Source organism: Sceloporus undulatus, chromosome 1, assembly GCF_019175285.1.
Source record: "Sceloporus undulatus isolate JIND9_A2432 ecotype Alabama chromosome 1, SceUnd_v1.1, whole genome shotgun sequence".
Classification (NCBI taxonomy): domain Eukaryota; kingdom Metazoa; phylum Chordata; class Lepidosauria; order Squamata; family Phrynosomatidae; genus Sceloporus; species Sceloporus undulatus.
The window spans coordinates 314,943,826-314,959,896 of record NC_056522.1 but is presented as its reverse complement, the minus strand read 5'-3'; positions in this window follow the sequence as shown (position 1 = coordinate 314,959,896).

The window sequence follows — 16,071 nt, the reverse complement described above, 5'->3', positions numbered from 1 at the left end:
GCCCTTTCGTAACCCTAGTGCGTGGCGAACACGCACTAAACTGCCGGTCTGTAACCGGCCATTGTGATACCAGGGGCCTCTAGAGGCAGCGGATCTTCAGTTCAGCAGCTGCCTTTTTACTTCAGTTTCCAGAAGCCCCAGGCAACATGACCAGTGGTGATAGATTATGGGAGCTGTAGTCTAAAAATCTGTAAATCTAAAGATTTGCCTCTGTATGTATGTGGTCCATGCTAGGGCAAGAATGCACTCCATGTTGTTTGAAGTACTGAGGTTCTTTTCAGTTCCTTTGGTGATGTTTGTGGAATGATGATACAGTACATCAGTACATTCAATAAATGCTAATTTATTTCTGCAAGTGTATGAACTGGGCAGCAGATATGAACTGGGGCAAATTATCCTTGACTAAAGGGCAGAAAAAGTGGTGTGAACAACTTTATTTCACACACACACACACACACACATACACACACACACACATATATGCAGCTTTCTACCCAAATGGACACTCAAGATAATGACATGTACAGATCTTAGATTTATTTTCTTTTAAAACTAAGATGAAAGTTTTCTCAGGTTGCCTTCTGAGTGAGTCTGCATGAAGTTGGGCCATCAGAAAGCTAAAGATGCAAACATTTCTACTATTCTATCCCTTAAAAACTCTGTGCAGAGTTAACCTCTTGTTTCTGTACCTATACAGTGCACGCAGATAACATGCATTGGCCTTTACTTTCTGCAGGAAGTTGGGTTTCCTTGAAATAAGGAATTAAAAATTAGTTTAAAAGGGCTCATTTAGAAAATGGCATCTGTTATGTAGTGAAGTTTGAGGAGTAAAAAGCAGACTGGGATGGGAGGAAGGCAGGGAGGGCTAGCTTTCTCTGCAATCACATTTCACTTGTCATAAAGCCAGCAGCTCTACCCCAGGGAGTCTCTCTGCTAATGAAAGAGAAAGAGATGTTGCAGTTTAAATACTTTGTATGCCATATGTGGTCAAAGGGCAGCAGAAACAAAGGCCAAGAACAGGTGCGTGGGCCACTTCCTAGGGAAAGCTGGTTTCATAGGAACAAAGGGGGACCTCTTTCAAGAGGAGATGAAATAAAAGAAAATTAAGCAGAAGCACCAATGGGAAGCATGAAGGCTGTGCACACTTCAACAGAATAATACTGCAAGGAAGGAATGGGACACAGACGCCTCTCAGATTGTCTGCTTTCTTGCCCCTGAAGGTGGCTGGAGGGGTTTTAAAGTGATGGGCAGCTTCCATCCAATTACTTTTGAAGGAGAGGATAAAAGACAGGTCCTTTTATGAACTAAAAAGACAAGCATAGGGCAGATCCTATGACAGGACAGGAATGTACCCCAAGTTCACATTTTAACTAGAAGAAAAAAAGATGACTAGATTAACACACATTGTACAAAAAGAGAAGAGGCTATCTAGAAAGAGATGGTGAAGAAGTGAAGTCCACTTGATGGTATCCTGAAAACAGAGATTCTTAATGTTTGGGGGTGTCACAGACCACCCTGAGAACTGAATGAAAGTTGAGGAACTACTCCTCAGAGAAACTGTATTAAAATGCAATTTTGGAGGTTACAGGAAAAACAAGGGAGTCAATTTTTTGCAAGCTGTTTCATGGATCTCCTGAAGCTGCCTGGACCGCACATTACAAATCTTAACAGATCTCTCCATTCCTTGTTGTTGTTTACTGCTTTTCACCTTCTAATGGGAGGATATAGTGAGTGTAAGGATGCCTGGAGGCTTGAGAGAAACAATATCATATTCCACAGAATAAAATCCTTCCACTTTCTTCAAAGACACAGCGGGACTCAAAGATGCACAAATCTGCAGGACTGTAACATTTCTGAGTCCATTGTAACACACAGCATAACACAACTGTGTCTAATTACCCTGACTGTAAGCTATAAAGAAAAATCAGAGAACAAGTGAGTGTGAGGAAAGCTGCTGCTTGCCATTGACACAAGAACCTCCAGTTTTGGGAGTGGGGTGCAGGAGGAATCCAGAGATTCTTCCTCCTTGTAACTCCCAAAGCAAAAGGCTGTTGTGTCAATTCTTCTTCCTGCTATGGGAGTTGAAACTTGAAGGCTGCTATCTCCCATTCACACACCAACTCTCCTATTTGAGAGTTAAGAGGAGAAAGAATCTCTGGGTTCCTCCTGCAGCCCACTCCCAAAGATGGAAACTGATGTCTCCCATTCTGATAACAGTCTTCTGCTTTGGGAATAAAGAAGACAAGTCCCTTGGGGAATGAAGCTGGAGTCCTTTGTGTGAACTGGAGACAGAAGCCTCCAGCTTCAAGAGTTAAGAGAACGAAGAAGTTATTTATGTCACAACTATCACCATTACATCCAGTCATTTATGGAATTATTAGGGTGTAACATTAGTACAAAAAAATTAACAAAAGACTATGTATGGTCTGATAGAGGGAAAGGTCAATGTGGGGGGGGGGTAACACCATTAGTTATAGCACCAGGTGACACCAATTCTAGTGGCACCACTAGACAAAGACCAGAGCAGGCAAGAGGCCTCTTGGTCGCTGCTCATCTAGCTGTTTGGTTGCTGCTCTGAAGATGACCAAGTGAAAAGGGAAAAGCTTCTCCCTGGTGAGGAAGGTTTCTCAACTCTTCATTGGAGTGGAAAGGGGTACAGCCGGCATGTGCATAAAGGGATTTACACAGGCAACATGCTCTGGACTGGAGACTGGCATAGACAGGGAAAGGGAGAGATTTTAACTACTGGAGCCACTCTGTGGCAAAGCACTCTTTCCAAGAATTGACTCCAGATACTCCTCTCCCTCCTTCCCCAGAGGCATGTCTCCCCACAATTGTTCAAACCACTCTTCACAAATATTGTTTCTTCTGCTACCTCTTCTCTCAGCTTGTCTGACAAAAGAAAGCCGAAGCAGCAACTCAAACCCACCAGCCAAGTCCTGGCAAAGCTCACAAAGCTTAAGCGGAGTCCCAAATCTGAAACAAGCTCCTTTTTGCCACCACTTCTCCCCCCCCCCCCACATGCACTAGCACCTCACTCCAATGTGTCAGTCTGTCTCAAAATGGTGATGCTCCAAGCCACAAAAATGATGCCCTGCACCCAAGCCTTGCGAGAATTTCCCAAAGTTTCTCAAAGCTATATTTTGAGGGCTCCATAAATTCAAGGTGTTCTTGATTATGACAGTTAACTGTAATGGAACATGAACATGAGAGACCTAATTTTCAGGTATGCCATTCCTGCATAGCATGTCACCTCCATGCTTGTGATTGCAGTTATATAATGATCAATTGCTGCTTTGTCAAGACGGGGTTGTAGAAACATTAAGCAGTTGTAGCTGATCCCTAAATGGTACATCATGGATTTTCCCCACACATTACATGAGATCAACTTATAGTAGACATTAATCACCTCTGATGCATTATCTGACATTCTTAAAACATTCTTAAAACTGTTTGTAAAGTGAGAGAGGTACCGTTATTTGATTTTGTAAAATGTCTTCTCAGAGGATGTTCCACTACAATCTCAGAGGGTTGCTGTGAATTTCTATGATGCTGGATGAACAGAAAAGGATGAAGGTGTGGAACAGGCCAATCTCCCTACCTGGAACCCACCAGGAGCCATACTGAGGGCAAAAATGCCCCCCTCCCAGGAAAAACAAACAAAACAAAACCAGAATGGTCAGATTTGGTAAAAATGATTTTACATACACACATACATACATACATACATACACACTTATCCCTCCATATTCACTAGGGTTAGGGGCACAAGATCCCCGTGAATATGGGAAAACAGCAAATAACAAAAACACCATGTTTTTTCCTGAGAGGACACCTAGGTCCTCTAGGTCCTCCAGTGCAACTCTGTGGTCTATGTCTGACAGACATTGACCATAGAACTACACTGGAGGAACTACAAATGCCTAGTAGAGTATTCCTTCTAGGAATCTCTAGGTCTTTCAGTGCAACTTTTAATTAAAGTTGACCATAGAGTTGCATTTGAGGACCAAGATATTCATAGAGAGAATATATTAATCAAATCCGCAAATATCAAATCTGCAAATATAGATGGATGAATGTAAGTGTGTGTGTGTGTGTGTGTGTGTGTGGAGGGGGGGCCTGCAAGTTGAATTTCCAGTCCTGGAAGCTGCTAGGAGTTCAGCTTCTGTTGCAAAAATTAAAAATGGTACAGTGTAAGGTCCAAGAGAACTAAGAGGGAGCCCTGAGATCATAAAGAAGGCCTTGGAGGCCACATGCTGTCCTCATGATTTCCCCTGCCCAGTGTGGTGCTAAAGGCTTATGAAATAGAGGATGTTATTGACAATTAATACTAGAATTAAGATTGCCAGGTCCAGAGACTCTCTTCTCTTCTTCAGTCATCAGGGCAAAGGGGAGGATTCTCAGGGAGAAAGTACTGTTATGAAAGGTATGTACAAGACACCTTTCCCTTATTTGTTAGGCTTCTGTAAAAAAATTTTTTTGAATTGAGGCAGAACAGATTATAGTCTTCAACTCAGCATGCACAATTTTAATAAATGAAGTCCTTTGTGATTAGCCTTTATTAAAATGTTTCTATAAACCTTATGGTTGTTGTGTGCCTTCAAGTCATTTATGAATTATGCCAACCCTAAGGTGAACCTGTCATACGGTTTTCTTAGGAAGAAGGGGGTTTGTGATTGCCATCTTCTGAGAGTGAGAGTGTGTGATTTGCCCAGCTTCACCCAGTGGGTTTACATGGCTGAACCGGGATTAAAACCCTGGATTCCAGAGTCATAGTCCAACACTCAAACCAACATAATGTTAATATTTACTTTCATTTTTAATTTGCTGTCCTTGCAAGTAATTCTGGCAAAATTTCAAAACATTACTTAAAATCCCTCCCTCTCTCCCCCCCCAAAGCAGAGATATTTGTGACACTTTTTAAGAACTAAAAGGAGCTCATTGTAAGAAAGGCTCTTTTATCAGATGTATGATGGTGCACCTAATCAGCTTTTTCAGGCAACGTTGTGGTTTCTGAGGTAGGCAAGGGCCTTTACAAACTGCAATAATATATTTCTTAACTCCTCAAGGTGCTATTGGACTTTGGGGTTGTCTGCACAGGGCAAAAGGCAGGGGTTCCACCCAGGCTTGTGTAATCTAATTCAGATGATGCAAGCCAAAACCCGGGGGGGGGGGGGGGGGATCCAACCCGATTCTGCCAGACCAGACAAGTTGGAGCCTGATCCCGGGGTAAGCTGCTGATACCGTTGGTTTGCTGTAGAGTTTCTTGGAAATTCTGTAGCAAACTCTAGCTGTATACATGCCCCCCTGTGCTCCTTGTGTTGCAATGCATTGCTCCACCTGCAATTTAGAGGTGGACTAGAACTCTGGCTGAGAATTTTAAGTACCCCTTCCTAAACTTCAGGATTCCGTACAATGTTGCCATGGCAGTTAAAGTGGAGTCATAGTGCTATAACTGAATAATGTGAAAGGACCCTTAATATTAGCAGCTCTGTTGAATGTCTGAAGCAATGTCATTGAAAAGCACTCTTTCTGAGGTGAAGTATGAGTAGGCATTTCTCCTGATGGCTTACTCATGCAGGCCTTACTTGGTGCCACAGTTATCAAGTGATGAGTAAATATGTGTGATCATGCAGAGGTGAACACAAAACAGTCTTATTTTCCATCAGAGGCTATTGATATGTAATCAATATGGGGCTGTAATGTGTGAGATGAGATCCTGAATCATGTGGGTGGAACACATGTACTTGGCTCACACAATTTTTCATTCCTTCCATCTGTCAGATGTGCTGGGATTGCCATTTACTAGTCAAGGAGGAAGCCCAGTAGCAGGTGTTCCCAGAGCACAGTAGCTGGGTAAGTGGGTGGAACCCAAGCAGTGCCTAGCTCCTGGAAGTAGAGAGATAGTATCACCCTCCTACATCTCCAAAAGGCAGCTGGGGTTTCAGGAAGAGGAGGAGGAGGTTAGCTCTATTCCCCCAAATGCAGAACTTCAGTTGGGTCTCCCCATACTGTCCCAGTTTAGCAGGGAGAGTCTGGATTAATCCTCTGTTGTTCCACTTTTTCATTTGCTTTTAAAATACCCCTATTTCTCTCTCCTCTTCCCACTTCCCCCTTTGTCTCCAGCATACCTGAATTCCTTCAAACTGAAAAGTTGTTTGCACTTATTTCAGCAGGGGAGAAATAGAGAGATGGGGGAAGAATTTCCCTTCCCAGTGGAGATAAGCGAAAGCAAACTCCTAGCTTGTATTTTCTTTCTCCTTAATCCTGTTTGTCATCTTGGCTACATGTGTCCTGGATTTTAACCTGTGAGTTGGAGGGTTTGTTACTTGGTTGACTCTCTCCCCTCCTCCTGGTCAATAAATAATCATGGCAGTTGTTTTGACTTGGAGGGCCTGAACTACTGAAGTACTGCTCAGTTTAGGTTCAAGGATATGCTAATACTAACTGAAAGTAAAGTTATAGCTTTATTGATGACAAACAGATGGGAAAGGATGCAGAAACAGAAAACATAAGCAGAATTCTTACATCATTTTGGCTTAATGCTGACACAGCTTCAAGTGCCAATGGTCTTCAGGTCTGCACTGCTAGATGATATTTTGTTTTCTTAGATCTTCACTGAGTAACCCAGAGTACAATGGAGTTATGTAAAGAGGACTTTAAAGCAAATTAGTTCATACGTGTGTGTAGTTATATTGTAATAAATGTGTATGGGTGAATGAGAAGCCCAGTTACTAAACTCCTTCTGTTCTAGGGCATACCTGTGAGACCTGAAGAAGGATAATAGAAAATATTAAAATCACTCTATGAAAAGGTTGGAGGCAGGGGGGACTTTAAAAAAAAAACGCTTTATGTGTCATGAGGTATGCATTTAGTCATTATTTTCACTTTCAAAAATTCTATATGTATTTCCACCCAGTCTGGTAATGGATTTAAAGACCTAGAAATGTATACTTAAGCTGTAAGTGTTGAGGCACATGCTGCAAAGTAATTGCACATCATAGGGGGAGACGTTGAAGAGGTTTATTTATATACAGTACAAGAACAGAGCTGGGGGGAATGCATTTTACATAATTTGCTCTTACCTTTTATTTATCCCTCTCCAGAAGAAAGGGTAAAGTAATGATAATGACCCTCTTCTGTTTTACCTTATATTCCACCAACGCCCTGCTTCCTTGTCTGATGCCTCTAAAGAAATCTGTTCGTGGAATTTGTCTTCCTTATGCACATTGTTTGCTGGATCAGGGATTGGTGGCTTAGGCTGCATCTACACTGTATAAATAATACAATTTGATACCACTTTAAGTGCTGTAGCTGCATCATGTGGGATCCCAGGATTTATAGATTTGCAAGGTCTTTGGCTTTCTCTGCCAAAGAGTGCTGGTGTCTTACAAAAGTACAAATCTAAGGATTCTAAACTATGGAGCAAAAGCAATTTAACTGGGGTCAAACTGCATTATTTCTGCAGTGTAGATGTGCTCTTAGACTGGTGGTGGCTGCTGAGCATGGATGCTGTCTTATCCACACTACATTGCTTTTCAAAGGCATGCAGAATTTGGATGCCAAACCAAGCAAGAACTGTAGTGCATCAGTCATCTGTACTGCACCCATCCCAACCTCTTTTCTGTATTTAAGGTGGGGTAGAGACCGCTCAAAAAGGGTGGTCTGCCCATGCCTTGTTTTGCTGTGCAAGGAAGTTGCAGTGGACAAACCACGCGGCTTCCTCACACAGCAAAAAGAACCCGTAAAAAGCGGGTTCTTTTTGTGGCACCATAATGGCACCGCAGTGCGCCATTATGGTGCCACGATGTGTGGACACTAAATGTCCGTCACGTGAAAATGGCACTGCCCATCTGTACAGGTAACTGCCATTTTGATGCCCTCATCACGTGTGAGGGACGAGGGGCGTCTGGAAGCGTCGCCCCTTGCATATGATGAGGGCGCCCTATAGCACCCGTCTGTCCAGCGCCTTAGTTTTTTAAGAGGCCTATCATGCATCTTCTGTATTACTAGTTCAACTGGTCTGTGTCCTTCACATTCATATACTCCTACTGCACAAACACAACAGTTGGCACTAATTATTATAATGTGTTGGCATAGTGTTTTGCATGTCATACAAGTCCTTGGTGTAGTCATAGCCAACCAAGATGAGTACACACTTCCTTTTGCATATGGTAAACTGATGGTTTTGAGCTTTCTGTACATGCTGGGCCCTGATATTCAAAAAGTGGATTTGCTTATTTTTGGCTGGCTGATAAACAGGGATGTTCAGATCAAACTAGATGTTCAGCGAATGCATATTCCTTATAGTGAAAATGTTTTCTCTCCCATAGTGAGATTTTCTCTGAGATATATGCCTCAGCAATCATACAAAGCAAGTTTAAACATCTGAGAAAAATCATGCAGAATAAAAGATAGCTTTCACCACCGGGAGGAGCACTTCTCTCCCCCCACCCCAGCATGATAAATGTCTTACATTTACCTTCTGTGAATCAGTTAGGTAAGTAGTCTCTTGAGATGCAAACATTTAATCAGATTTAATTCTTACCCACCTTTGACAATGTCAGAGTAGCTCTGTATAGCCCTGATTCTGAAAATGAAGCAATAATTTTCCACACAACATATATATATTTATATTCTCTTCCAAAATGCATTTTATTCCACATTATTCTTTCTACTAGGCTTTTCCTCCAGATGTATTGGATTGCAGGGGGGTTTTTTGTTTTTGTTTTTGTTTTTTTGCCTCCCCAGCCAATGTCTCTGCTGTGACATGATGAGATCCATAATCCCATAAATACATAAAACGACTATAAAAGGTTTTCTGACCATTTTCTCTCCCTGGCCATCTCAGTGCTGTGATAATCTTTCCTCTGTATAGTACTCGGGCAGTAACATGGCGATTTCCAAGGGCCAATTGTCAGCTTCAGAAACAGTTCTCATTGTGAGAAATAAATGACTGCTTTTTGTCATTAACTTTCCACTGTTGCTCAGTGAACCACTCAGACTGCATATTGTTTTCTTAGAGCAAATGGGGATATCTGAAGAAAGAAAAACCAGAGCACAGAATAGCCATCTCTCTATGTTCATTGTCTTCCTTCTTTGCATTCCCTGGACACACAGAGGAACTTCCAATGAACAATTCAGATATTATTTGAGTCCCCCCTCCTTTTGCAATTGTGCCTTTACTCCCATTGATTTAGCACAAACATTCCAAACTCAACAGGTATAAGTGGGTTAATTTACAACCACTGAAACAGTTATATATGGATTAAAAATGATTTTCTCCTATTATATTTCTAAAGTGAGGTGGTGATAGTGAAAGATAAAAGGCTAAAGTAATGTTATTAGAGATAAACATGATGCATGAAAGGCAATTACACAAGAAGGTCTGACCCCATTTAGCTTGCAGCTGAGGAACCTGGTAGCTCCATTTCCTTGGTTATGGGAAATAACTCAGACCTACATGGTAGCAGCTTTGCATTATAACTGTAGAATAAGGTGTTCAAGAGTGAGACTATGTTTGTCCAGGGGATGTAATGTTGGACTCCAATTCTCATTATCCACAGCAACATGCTCATAATACTAATTTAACAACATCTGGGATGTCACAGTTTCCTTACCTCTGGTCTAGAGAACCAGAGTATCCTATAGAGGAAAGTATAGGACTGGTGCACTTTTAATTCAACTTGGGTTTAAAGATAAGAATGAAAAATAGACGCTGTCAAGTTGCTCATCAGCAGTTAGCATCTGGATTGCAGACTGAACAGGTTCACTATTCACAGTTGTCGCCACTATCACAAGGAGGTCTTTCCGTGTTGTAAATGTCACGCAACCGCAGCCCAAACGTCAAGCAAGCGCCATGGGTGTGATCCCCCATGGTGCTACAGAAGTGTAATCGCGGCTCCCACTCCTTTTCCGTCATGCACTCGTAACTGGGGGAGCCTCCTGGAGCACTTTTCTTATTAACAGGATAAACGTTGCACGATCAGACCCTTCTCCCTTAAGCTGGATTCCTGTAATAAGCAGGTTGACTGCAAAGCTAATGTCATTAATTTCTTTAAACACATTTGTAAGTAACTTAGGGTGAGAAAGACTGACAATAAATGAAAGTAATTTATCAGAATGGGAAGGCAATGTACTTATTAAAAATAACACTGTTCATATACCTGAGGGAAAATAAATACACTTATGGAAGACTTGAACTGTAGCAACAGATATTGCAGTTGCTCCCTATTCTGTTTTGATACAAAGTTGGATTTTGTTTGTTGTTTCCTGGAAGGCTTGGGCCCACAAGGACCCACCCCTGTGACATGAGAAAGCATTAGAATAGGATATTGCTGACCTGAGAACCCTATGATTTGTCTGCAGTAAGCTGTATTTTTTGTCTGGAAGTCCACAGGATAAAATACTGTTAGATTTTTTTAAAAAAGCTATTAAGAAAACAGTTCAACATCATAGCTCCCATTTTTCTCCTCTGCGATCACATTTTTCACAACAGGATCAATGCAATCCAAGTAGATAATGGTAGAATTGTCCTCTTCCTCTCCTCCATCCCACCTCCCACTTCCCTGCCCCAGGCTGCCTCACTGAAATCAATGTGGCACTGGCTCTAATAATGATTTTGGCTGCTTTTCAGCCCTCATGTCATGAATGGATTTTCCCAACCTTATTTGAATTATGTATCTATGTATTTTGAGCTACATTTTACATTTTTTCAAATCTACTCATGAATAAACATAGACTTCATGGTTTGTTTGTATTTTTAAATGAAATATGAACCTTTAAAGAAAACAAAATAATACAAACTTCTGTCCATAAATGCATCCCTAATTTCAGTCCATGAGAAAATGGATCATGTCATTCTCTGGTTTAAATGCAGCAAGAAGTGAACTTTGCTCTTGGGCAGGTGGAAGAGAAAGAATTGGGTGTCATCTTGGTCCAAAACACACTGCAGAAATAATCCAGTTTGAAACCTCTAACTGCCCAGGGCCCAGGTGCAAAGCTAGGGAATTCTGGGAACTGCAGTTTTGTGAGACATTTAGCCTTCTCTGTCAGTAAACTCTGGTGCCACATTAAACTACAATTCCCAGGATTCCCTAGCACTGAGCCAGAGCAGTTAAAGCAATCTCAAACTGGATTATTTCTGCTGTGTGCTTTGGACCAAGATGACACCCAATTCTTTCTCTTCCACCTCAATCCAAGGAAGCTGTTTCCATTCTAAACCAGTACCTACTGATAGTAATAGACTGCTTGCAAGCAAATAAATTGAGACTTCATCCAAGCAAGACAGAGATGCTTCTGTCCAGCTGAAATGCAGGTCAGAGAATAGAGATTCATCCTGTGCTTTCATGTTCCTTGAAGATGCAGGCCCACAGTTGGAGTATACTCAGCCCCAAACCTGTGTGGTCACATTTTGACAATGGCTTCAAGTCTATTTGCATCATTAAAATTAGTATGACTTGGCCAGCATGACATATGCCTTGGGTATAACCTGCTTCGATGTTTGTCACATAATTTTTTGGGGGACAGCCCTTGAAGAATATTCAGAAATGTCATCTGGTTCAACAAGCTGCACTCAGATTGTTAGCAAGGGCTGATTACAGGGAGCACATACTTCCCTTGTTACCAAAATTCCATTGGCCTGTTTCTGAGCATAATTCAAAATACACATGGCATAGTATAAAACCGTATACGACCTTGTCCTAAGTTGTCTGAAGGACTGAATCTTTCCATATGAGCCTGCCTGATGACTAAGATCATTGGAAGATGATCTTTCACAGGCATACTTAGTGGGAACACAAGAGCTGCTTCCAGACATTAGGGTTCAAGCTTCCTCTTTGATGTCCTTTCTATTCCAGTTGGCAGTAGCAGAGGCTGCTGCTGCCGCCTATTATTATTATTATTATTATTATTATTATTATGCTTTATTTATATAGCACTGTAGATTTACACAGTGCTGTAAATACAGTCAGTAAAATAGATAAAAATAATCATACTATGAAATAATAGCATTATACATATAAAATAACCTATATAAATAAAAATGTAAATGTTTGTTTGTTCAAAATCTCAAATCTCTGAATGTTCTTCACTGATTGAGTTGACATTTTGACACAATGTTCCATTCGAATACACACATGTTTTTATATACCTACTATGCTTTTATATACCTACTTTGTTTTTGTATACCTACTATTATATAGATGTCACACCTGTGACAGGTAAAATATGTTTTTTGAAAAACAGCGCCATCTGTTGGACATAACAACAACACTGATCATCGCAAGATTTGCCTGGAAACATCAGATCATTTGGGAATGCATTCATATTGCTTGTAGGAGATTTCAGGCAAACATTACCTGCTATTCGTCAATTGATATAATAAATGCTTGCCTGAAATACTCCACTTTGTGGCGACACATAAAGATGTTAAAATTAACTACAAATATGCTTGTCCACCTGCAAAACGATCAGCTGAAATATTGCTGGAAATTGGAAATGGAAAGATGCCAATTGATATGACTTCAGGATGAATTTCATTACCTCATAACTTCTTTAAGCTTTAAACTACACAGTTTAGTGATGTCAAAAGAAGAATTGGTTGAAAAAGTATTTCCCAATATTCAAACCAATTATAAGAATCACGATTGGCTGAGTGAACAAGCTATTCTTGCGGCCAAGGACAAAGATGTCTATGAACTTAACAGTATTATTCAGTCTAACATTCAAAGTGAGGCAGTCACATACAAGTCCGTCGACACTGTTGTGGAAGCAGATGAAGCAGTTATTTATCCAACAGCATTTCTGAATTCACTCAATCTGCCTGGGATGCCACGACATGTACTGCAATTGAAAATCGGCATTCCAATTATCATGTTGCACAATATCAACCAGCCAAAGCTTTGCAACGGCACGCAACTTGCAGTAAAAAAATTAATGAGCAACGTCATTGAAACAATAATCTTGACAGGACCTTTCAAAGGTGAAGATGTCCTCATTCTTCATATTCCTATGATTCCAACAGATATGCCATTTCAGTTTAAGAGATTGCAATTCCCAATTCGATTGGTGTTTGCAATCACCATCAACAAAACTCAGGGCCAATCTTTAGAATTTTGCGATTTAGATCTAGACACGGATTGCTTCTCACATGGACAATTATATGTTGTGTGTTCTAGAGTCAGCAAACCAGACAACCTCTATATCTACACAGACAATGCAACAATAAATAATATTGTATACCCACAAGCATTGTGAAATTAAATATTTCTGAAACGTGCACTTTCTCTTTTCTTTCTTTTCCATTTAACCAGACTGAGCCACAGCAACACGTGGCTGGGTACAGCTAGTACATAATAATACATGAAAGAGTTCAATAAAATAAGGCAGGCAACAAATTAAAAACAAAGTATAACAATCACACAATGTCTGGGAATGCTTCCCTGAACAGGATGGCCATCGTCTTCTTCTTCCTCCTCCTCTTCTTCTATCCTGCTTTTTCCTCAACGCAGCTTACAGCTACAAACGTAAAAATACAATTAAACAATTAAAAAAATTAAAACCAGGTTGAACATACAACATTAAAACATACACGCATACACACCAGCATAATAATTAGCAACATCCAGAGCATTTTTAAAGACCAACTTCATATAATCACTCATCAAATTCCTGTTGAAATAGAAAAGTCTTTACTTGTTCGCAAAAAGAAAGTAGGGAGGGTGCCAGTTTAACATTTCTGAGAAGGGAGTTCCACAGCCAGGGGTGCAGCCACTATGAAGGCCCTCTCCCATGTTTCCACCAGATGTGACGTAAAGGGCTTTTTGTTTGTCATACTATGGCCCATTACAGATGGGTGTAAAGTACATCCTGGGGACGTTGTAGGGTTAGGGAAAGTGCATGCCTTACGCACGCACCTAGCCCTAGTACGTCCCCAGGACGTACAAAATGGCGGCAGCCTATACACATAGGCGCCGCCTTTTGCTGCTTCCCTGCAGTCTGGAAAGCGGCAGATCGGGGCCTCGGAGACTGCCACTCTGGCAGATGAAGCCCTGATCCAGCGGGGAAAGGAGCGCCTACAGGCCACCCCAAAGGGGCGGTCTGTAACGCGCCTCCCTTTATTCTGTGATTTTAAATTAATATTTTACATAATTTGAAGATGATAGACAGTTTAATACTATTTTAGTTTTAATTCTAAAAATATTTTCAGATACAGGTTGTTTCATTTGTACTTCTCTTTATTTTCTAAGCCACCTTGAATCCCAATCTCAGGGGATAGGTGGGGTATAAGTGATTGATTTACTGATGCTGGCTGGAACATTCTGGAAATTGTAATCCAGAAAATAACTTTTCCAAGTTTTGGACAAGGTGCTTAAACATCCTAGGCCAGATAAATTATCCCTCAGGTGCCTCTGGGAGTAAAAATGCACTTACAGTAAATTAAATCCTACTCTTTCCTGTCAACAGCAGAAGTACCTGCCACATTCTGTCTAATGTGAACTGTGTTAGACTGAATCATTTTGAGCTGTGAATACTGATGGACAAGCTGCTTGGAAGTGTAAGGAAGATTACTTGCCCTCAAGATCCCTGTCCACCTTGGCTGACCACCCAGGGAGGGGATGCAGTATAAACCATACTTCAAATCATTATCAATGCATCCCTCAGGGAGGGGATATTTCCATCTAAACTTAAACAAGCAATGGTTAAACCACTCTTGAAAAAACCCTCCCTTGATCCCCTGATTAGAAACAACTATAGGCCGGTCTCCCTGTGACCATTCTTGGGCAAGGTGATCGAGAGGGCAGTTGCCTTCCAACTCCAGGCTGTCTTGGATGAAGCTGATTATCTAGACCCGTTTCAAATTGGCTTCAGGGCAAGTTACGGAGTTGAGACTGCCATAGTCGCCTTGGTCGACGATCTCCGTCTGGGTATCGACAGGGGAAATGTGACCCTGTTGGTGCTCTTGGACATCTCAGCGGCTTTCAATACCATAGACCATGATATCCTTCTGGAACGCCTGAGAGAATTAGATATTGGGGGCATTGTGCTCCAGTGGCTCCGGCCCTACCTCTTGGGCAGATTCCAGATGGTGATGCTGGGGGACAGCTGCTCTTGTAAGAGAGAGCTGACATCTGGCGTCCCTCATGTCCCCCATGCTTTTCAACATTTACATGAAGCCGCTGGGAGAGATCATCCGGAGACATGGGCGCAGTGCTATCAGTATGCTGATGACACCCAAATCTATCTCTCCGTGTCTTCGACTGCTGCAGTGACCAAGGATGGCATCTCTCCTCTAAATGCCTGTCTTGAGTTGGTAATGGGCTGGATGAGGGAAAACAAGCTCAAGTTGAATCCAGAGAAAATGGAAGTACTTGCGATAGGAACCCCTGGGCCGGGTGGGGAGATTTGTCAACCAGTCCTGGATGGGGTCACACTTCTCCTAAAGGACGAGGTTCGCAGTATGGGAGTACTCCTGGATTCGTCTCTACAGTTGATATCCCATGTGGAGGCAGTGGCCAGGAGTGCCTGGTATCAACTTTGGTTGATATGCCAGCTGCACCCCTACCTGGCTCAGGGGGACCTTGAAGCAGTGGTACATGTGCTGGTAACCTCTCGTTTAGATTTCTGTAATGCGCTCTGTAATGGGGCTATCTTTGTACCGAGTTCAGAAGCTTCAATTGATCCAAAATGCTGCAGCCAGATTGGTCACAGGAACATCAAGATCGGATCATATTACACCAATATTAAAATCTTTACACTGGCTGCCGATTAGCTTCTGGGCGCAATACAAAGTGTTGCTCATTACCTTTAAAGCCCTACATGGCTCCGGCCTGAGTTACTTAAGGGAACACCTCTCCCTACACAATCCGCCCTGCACACTCAGAACCTCAGGGAAGAAATTGCTGGAATACACAAAAACCAGACTGGTCAGTACTTTCCACAAAACATTTACAGCCGTGGCCCCTAAATTATGGAATAACTTACCGGAAGAGATCTGTCTTATTACCACACTAGAAGCCTTTAAGAAGGCATTAAAGACGGATCTCTTCCGGTGGGCATATCCACCCGACC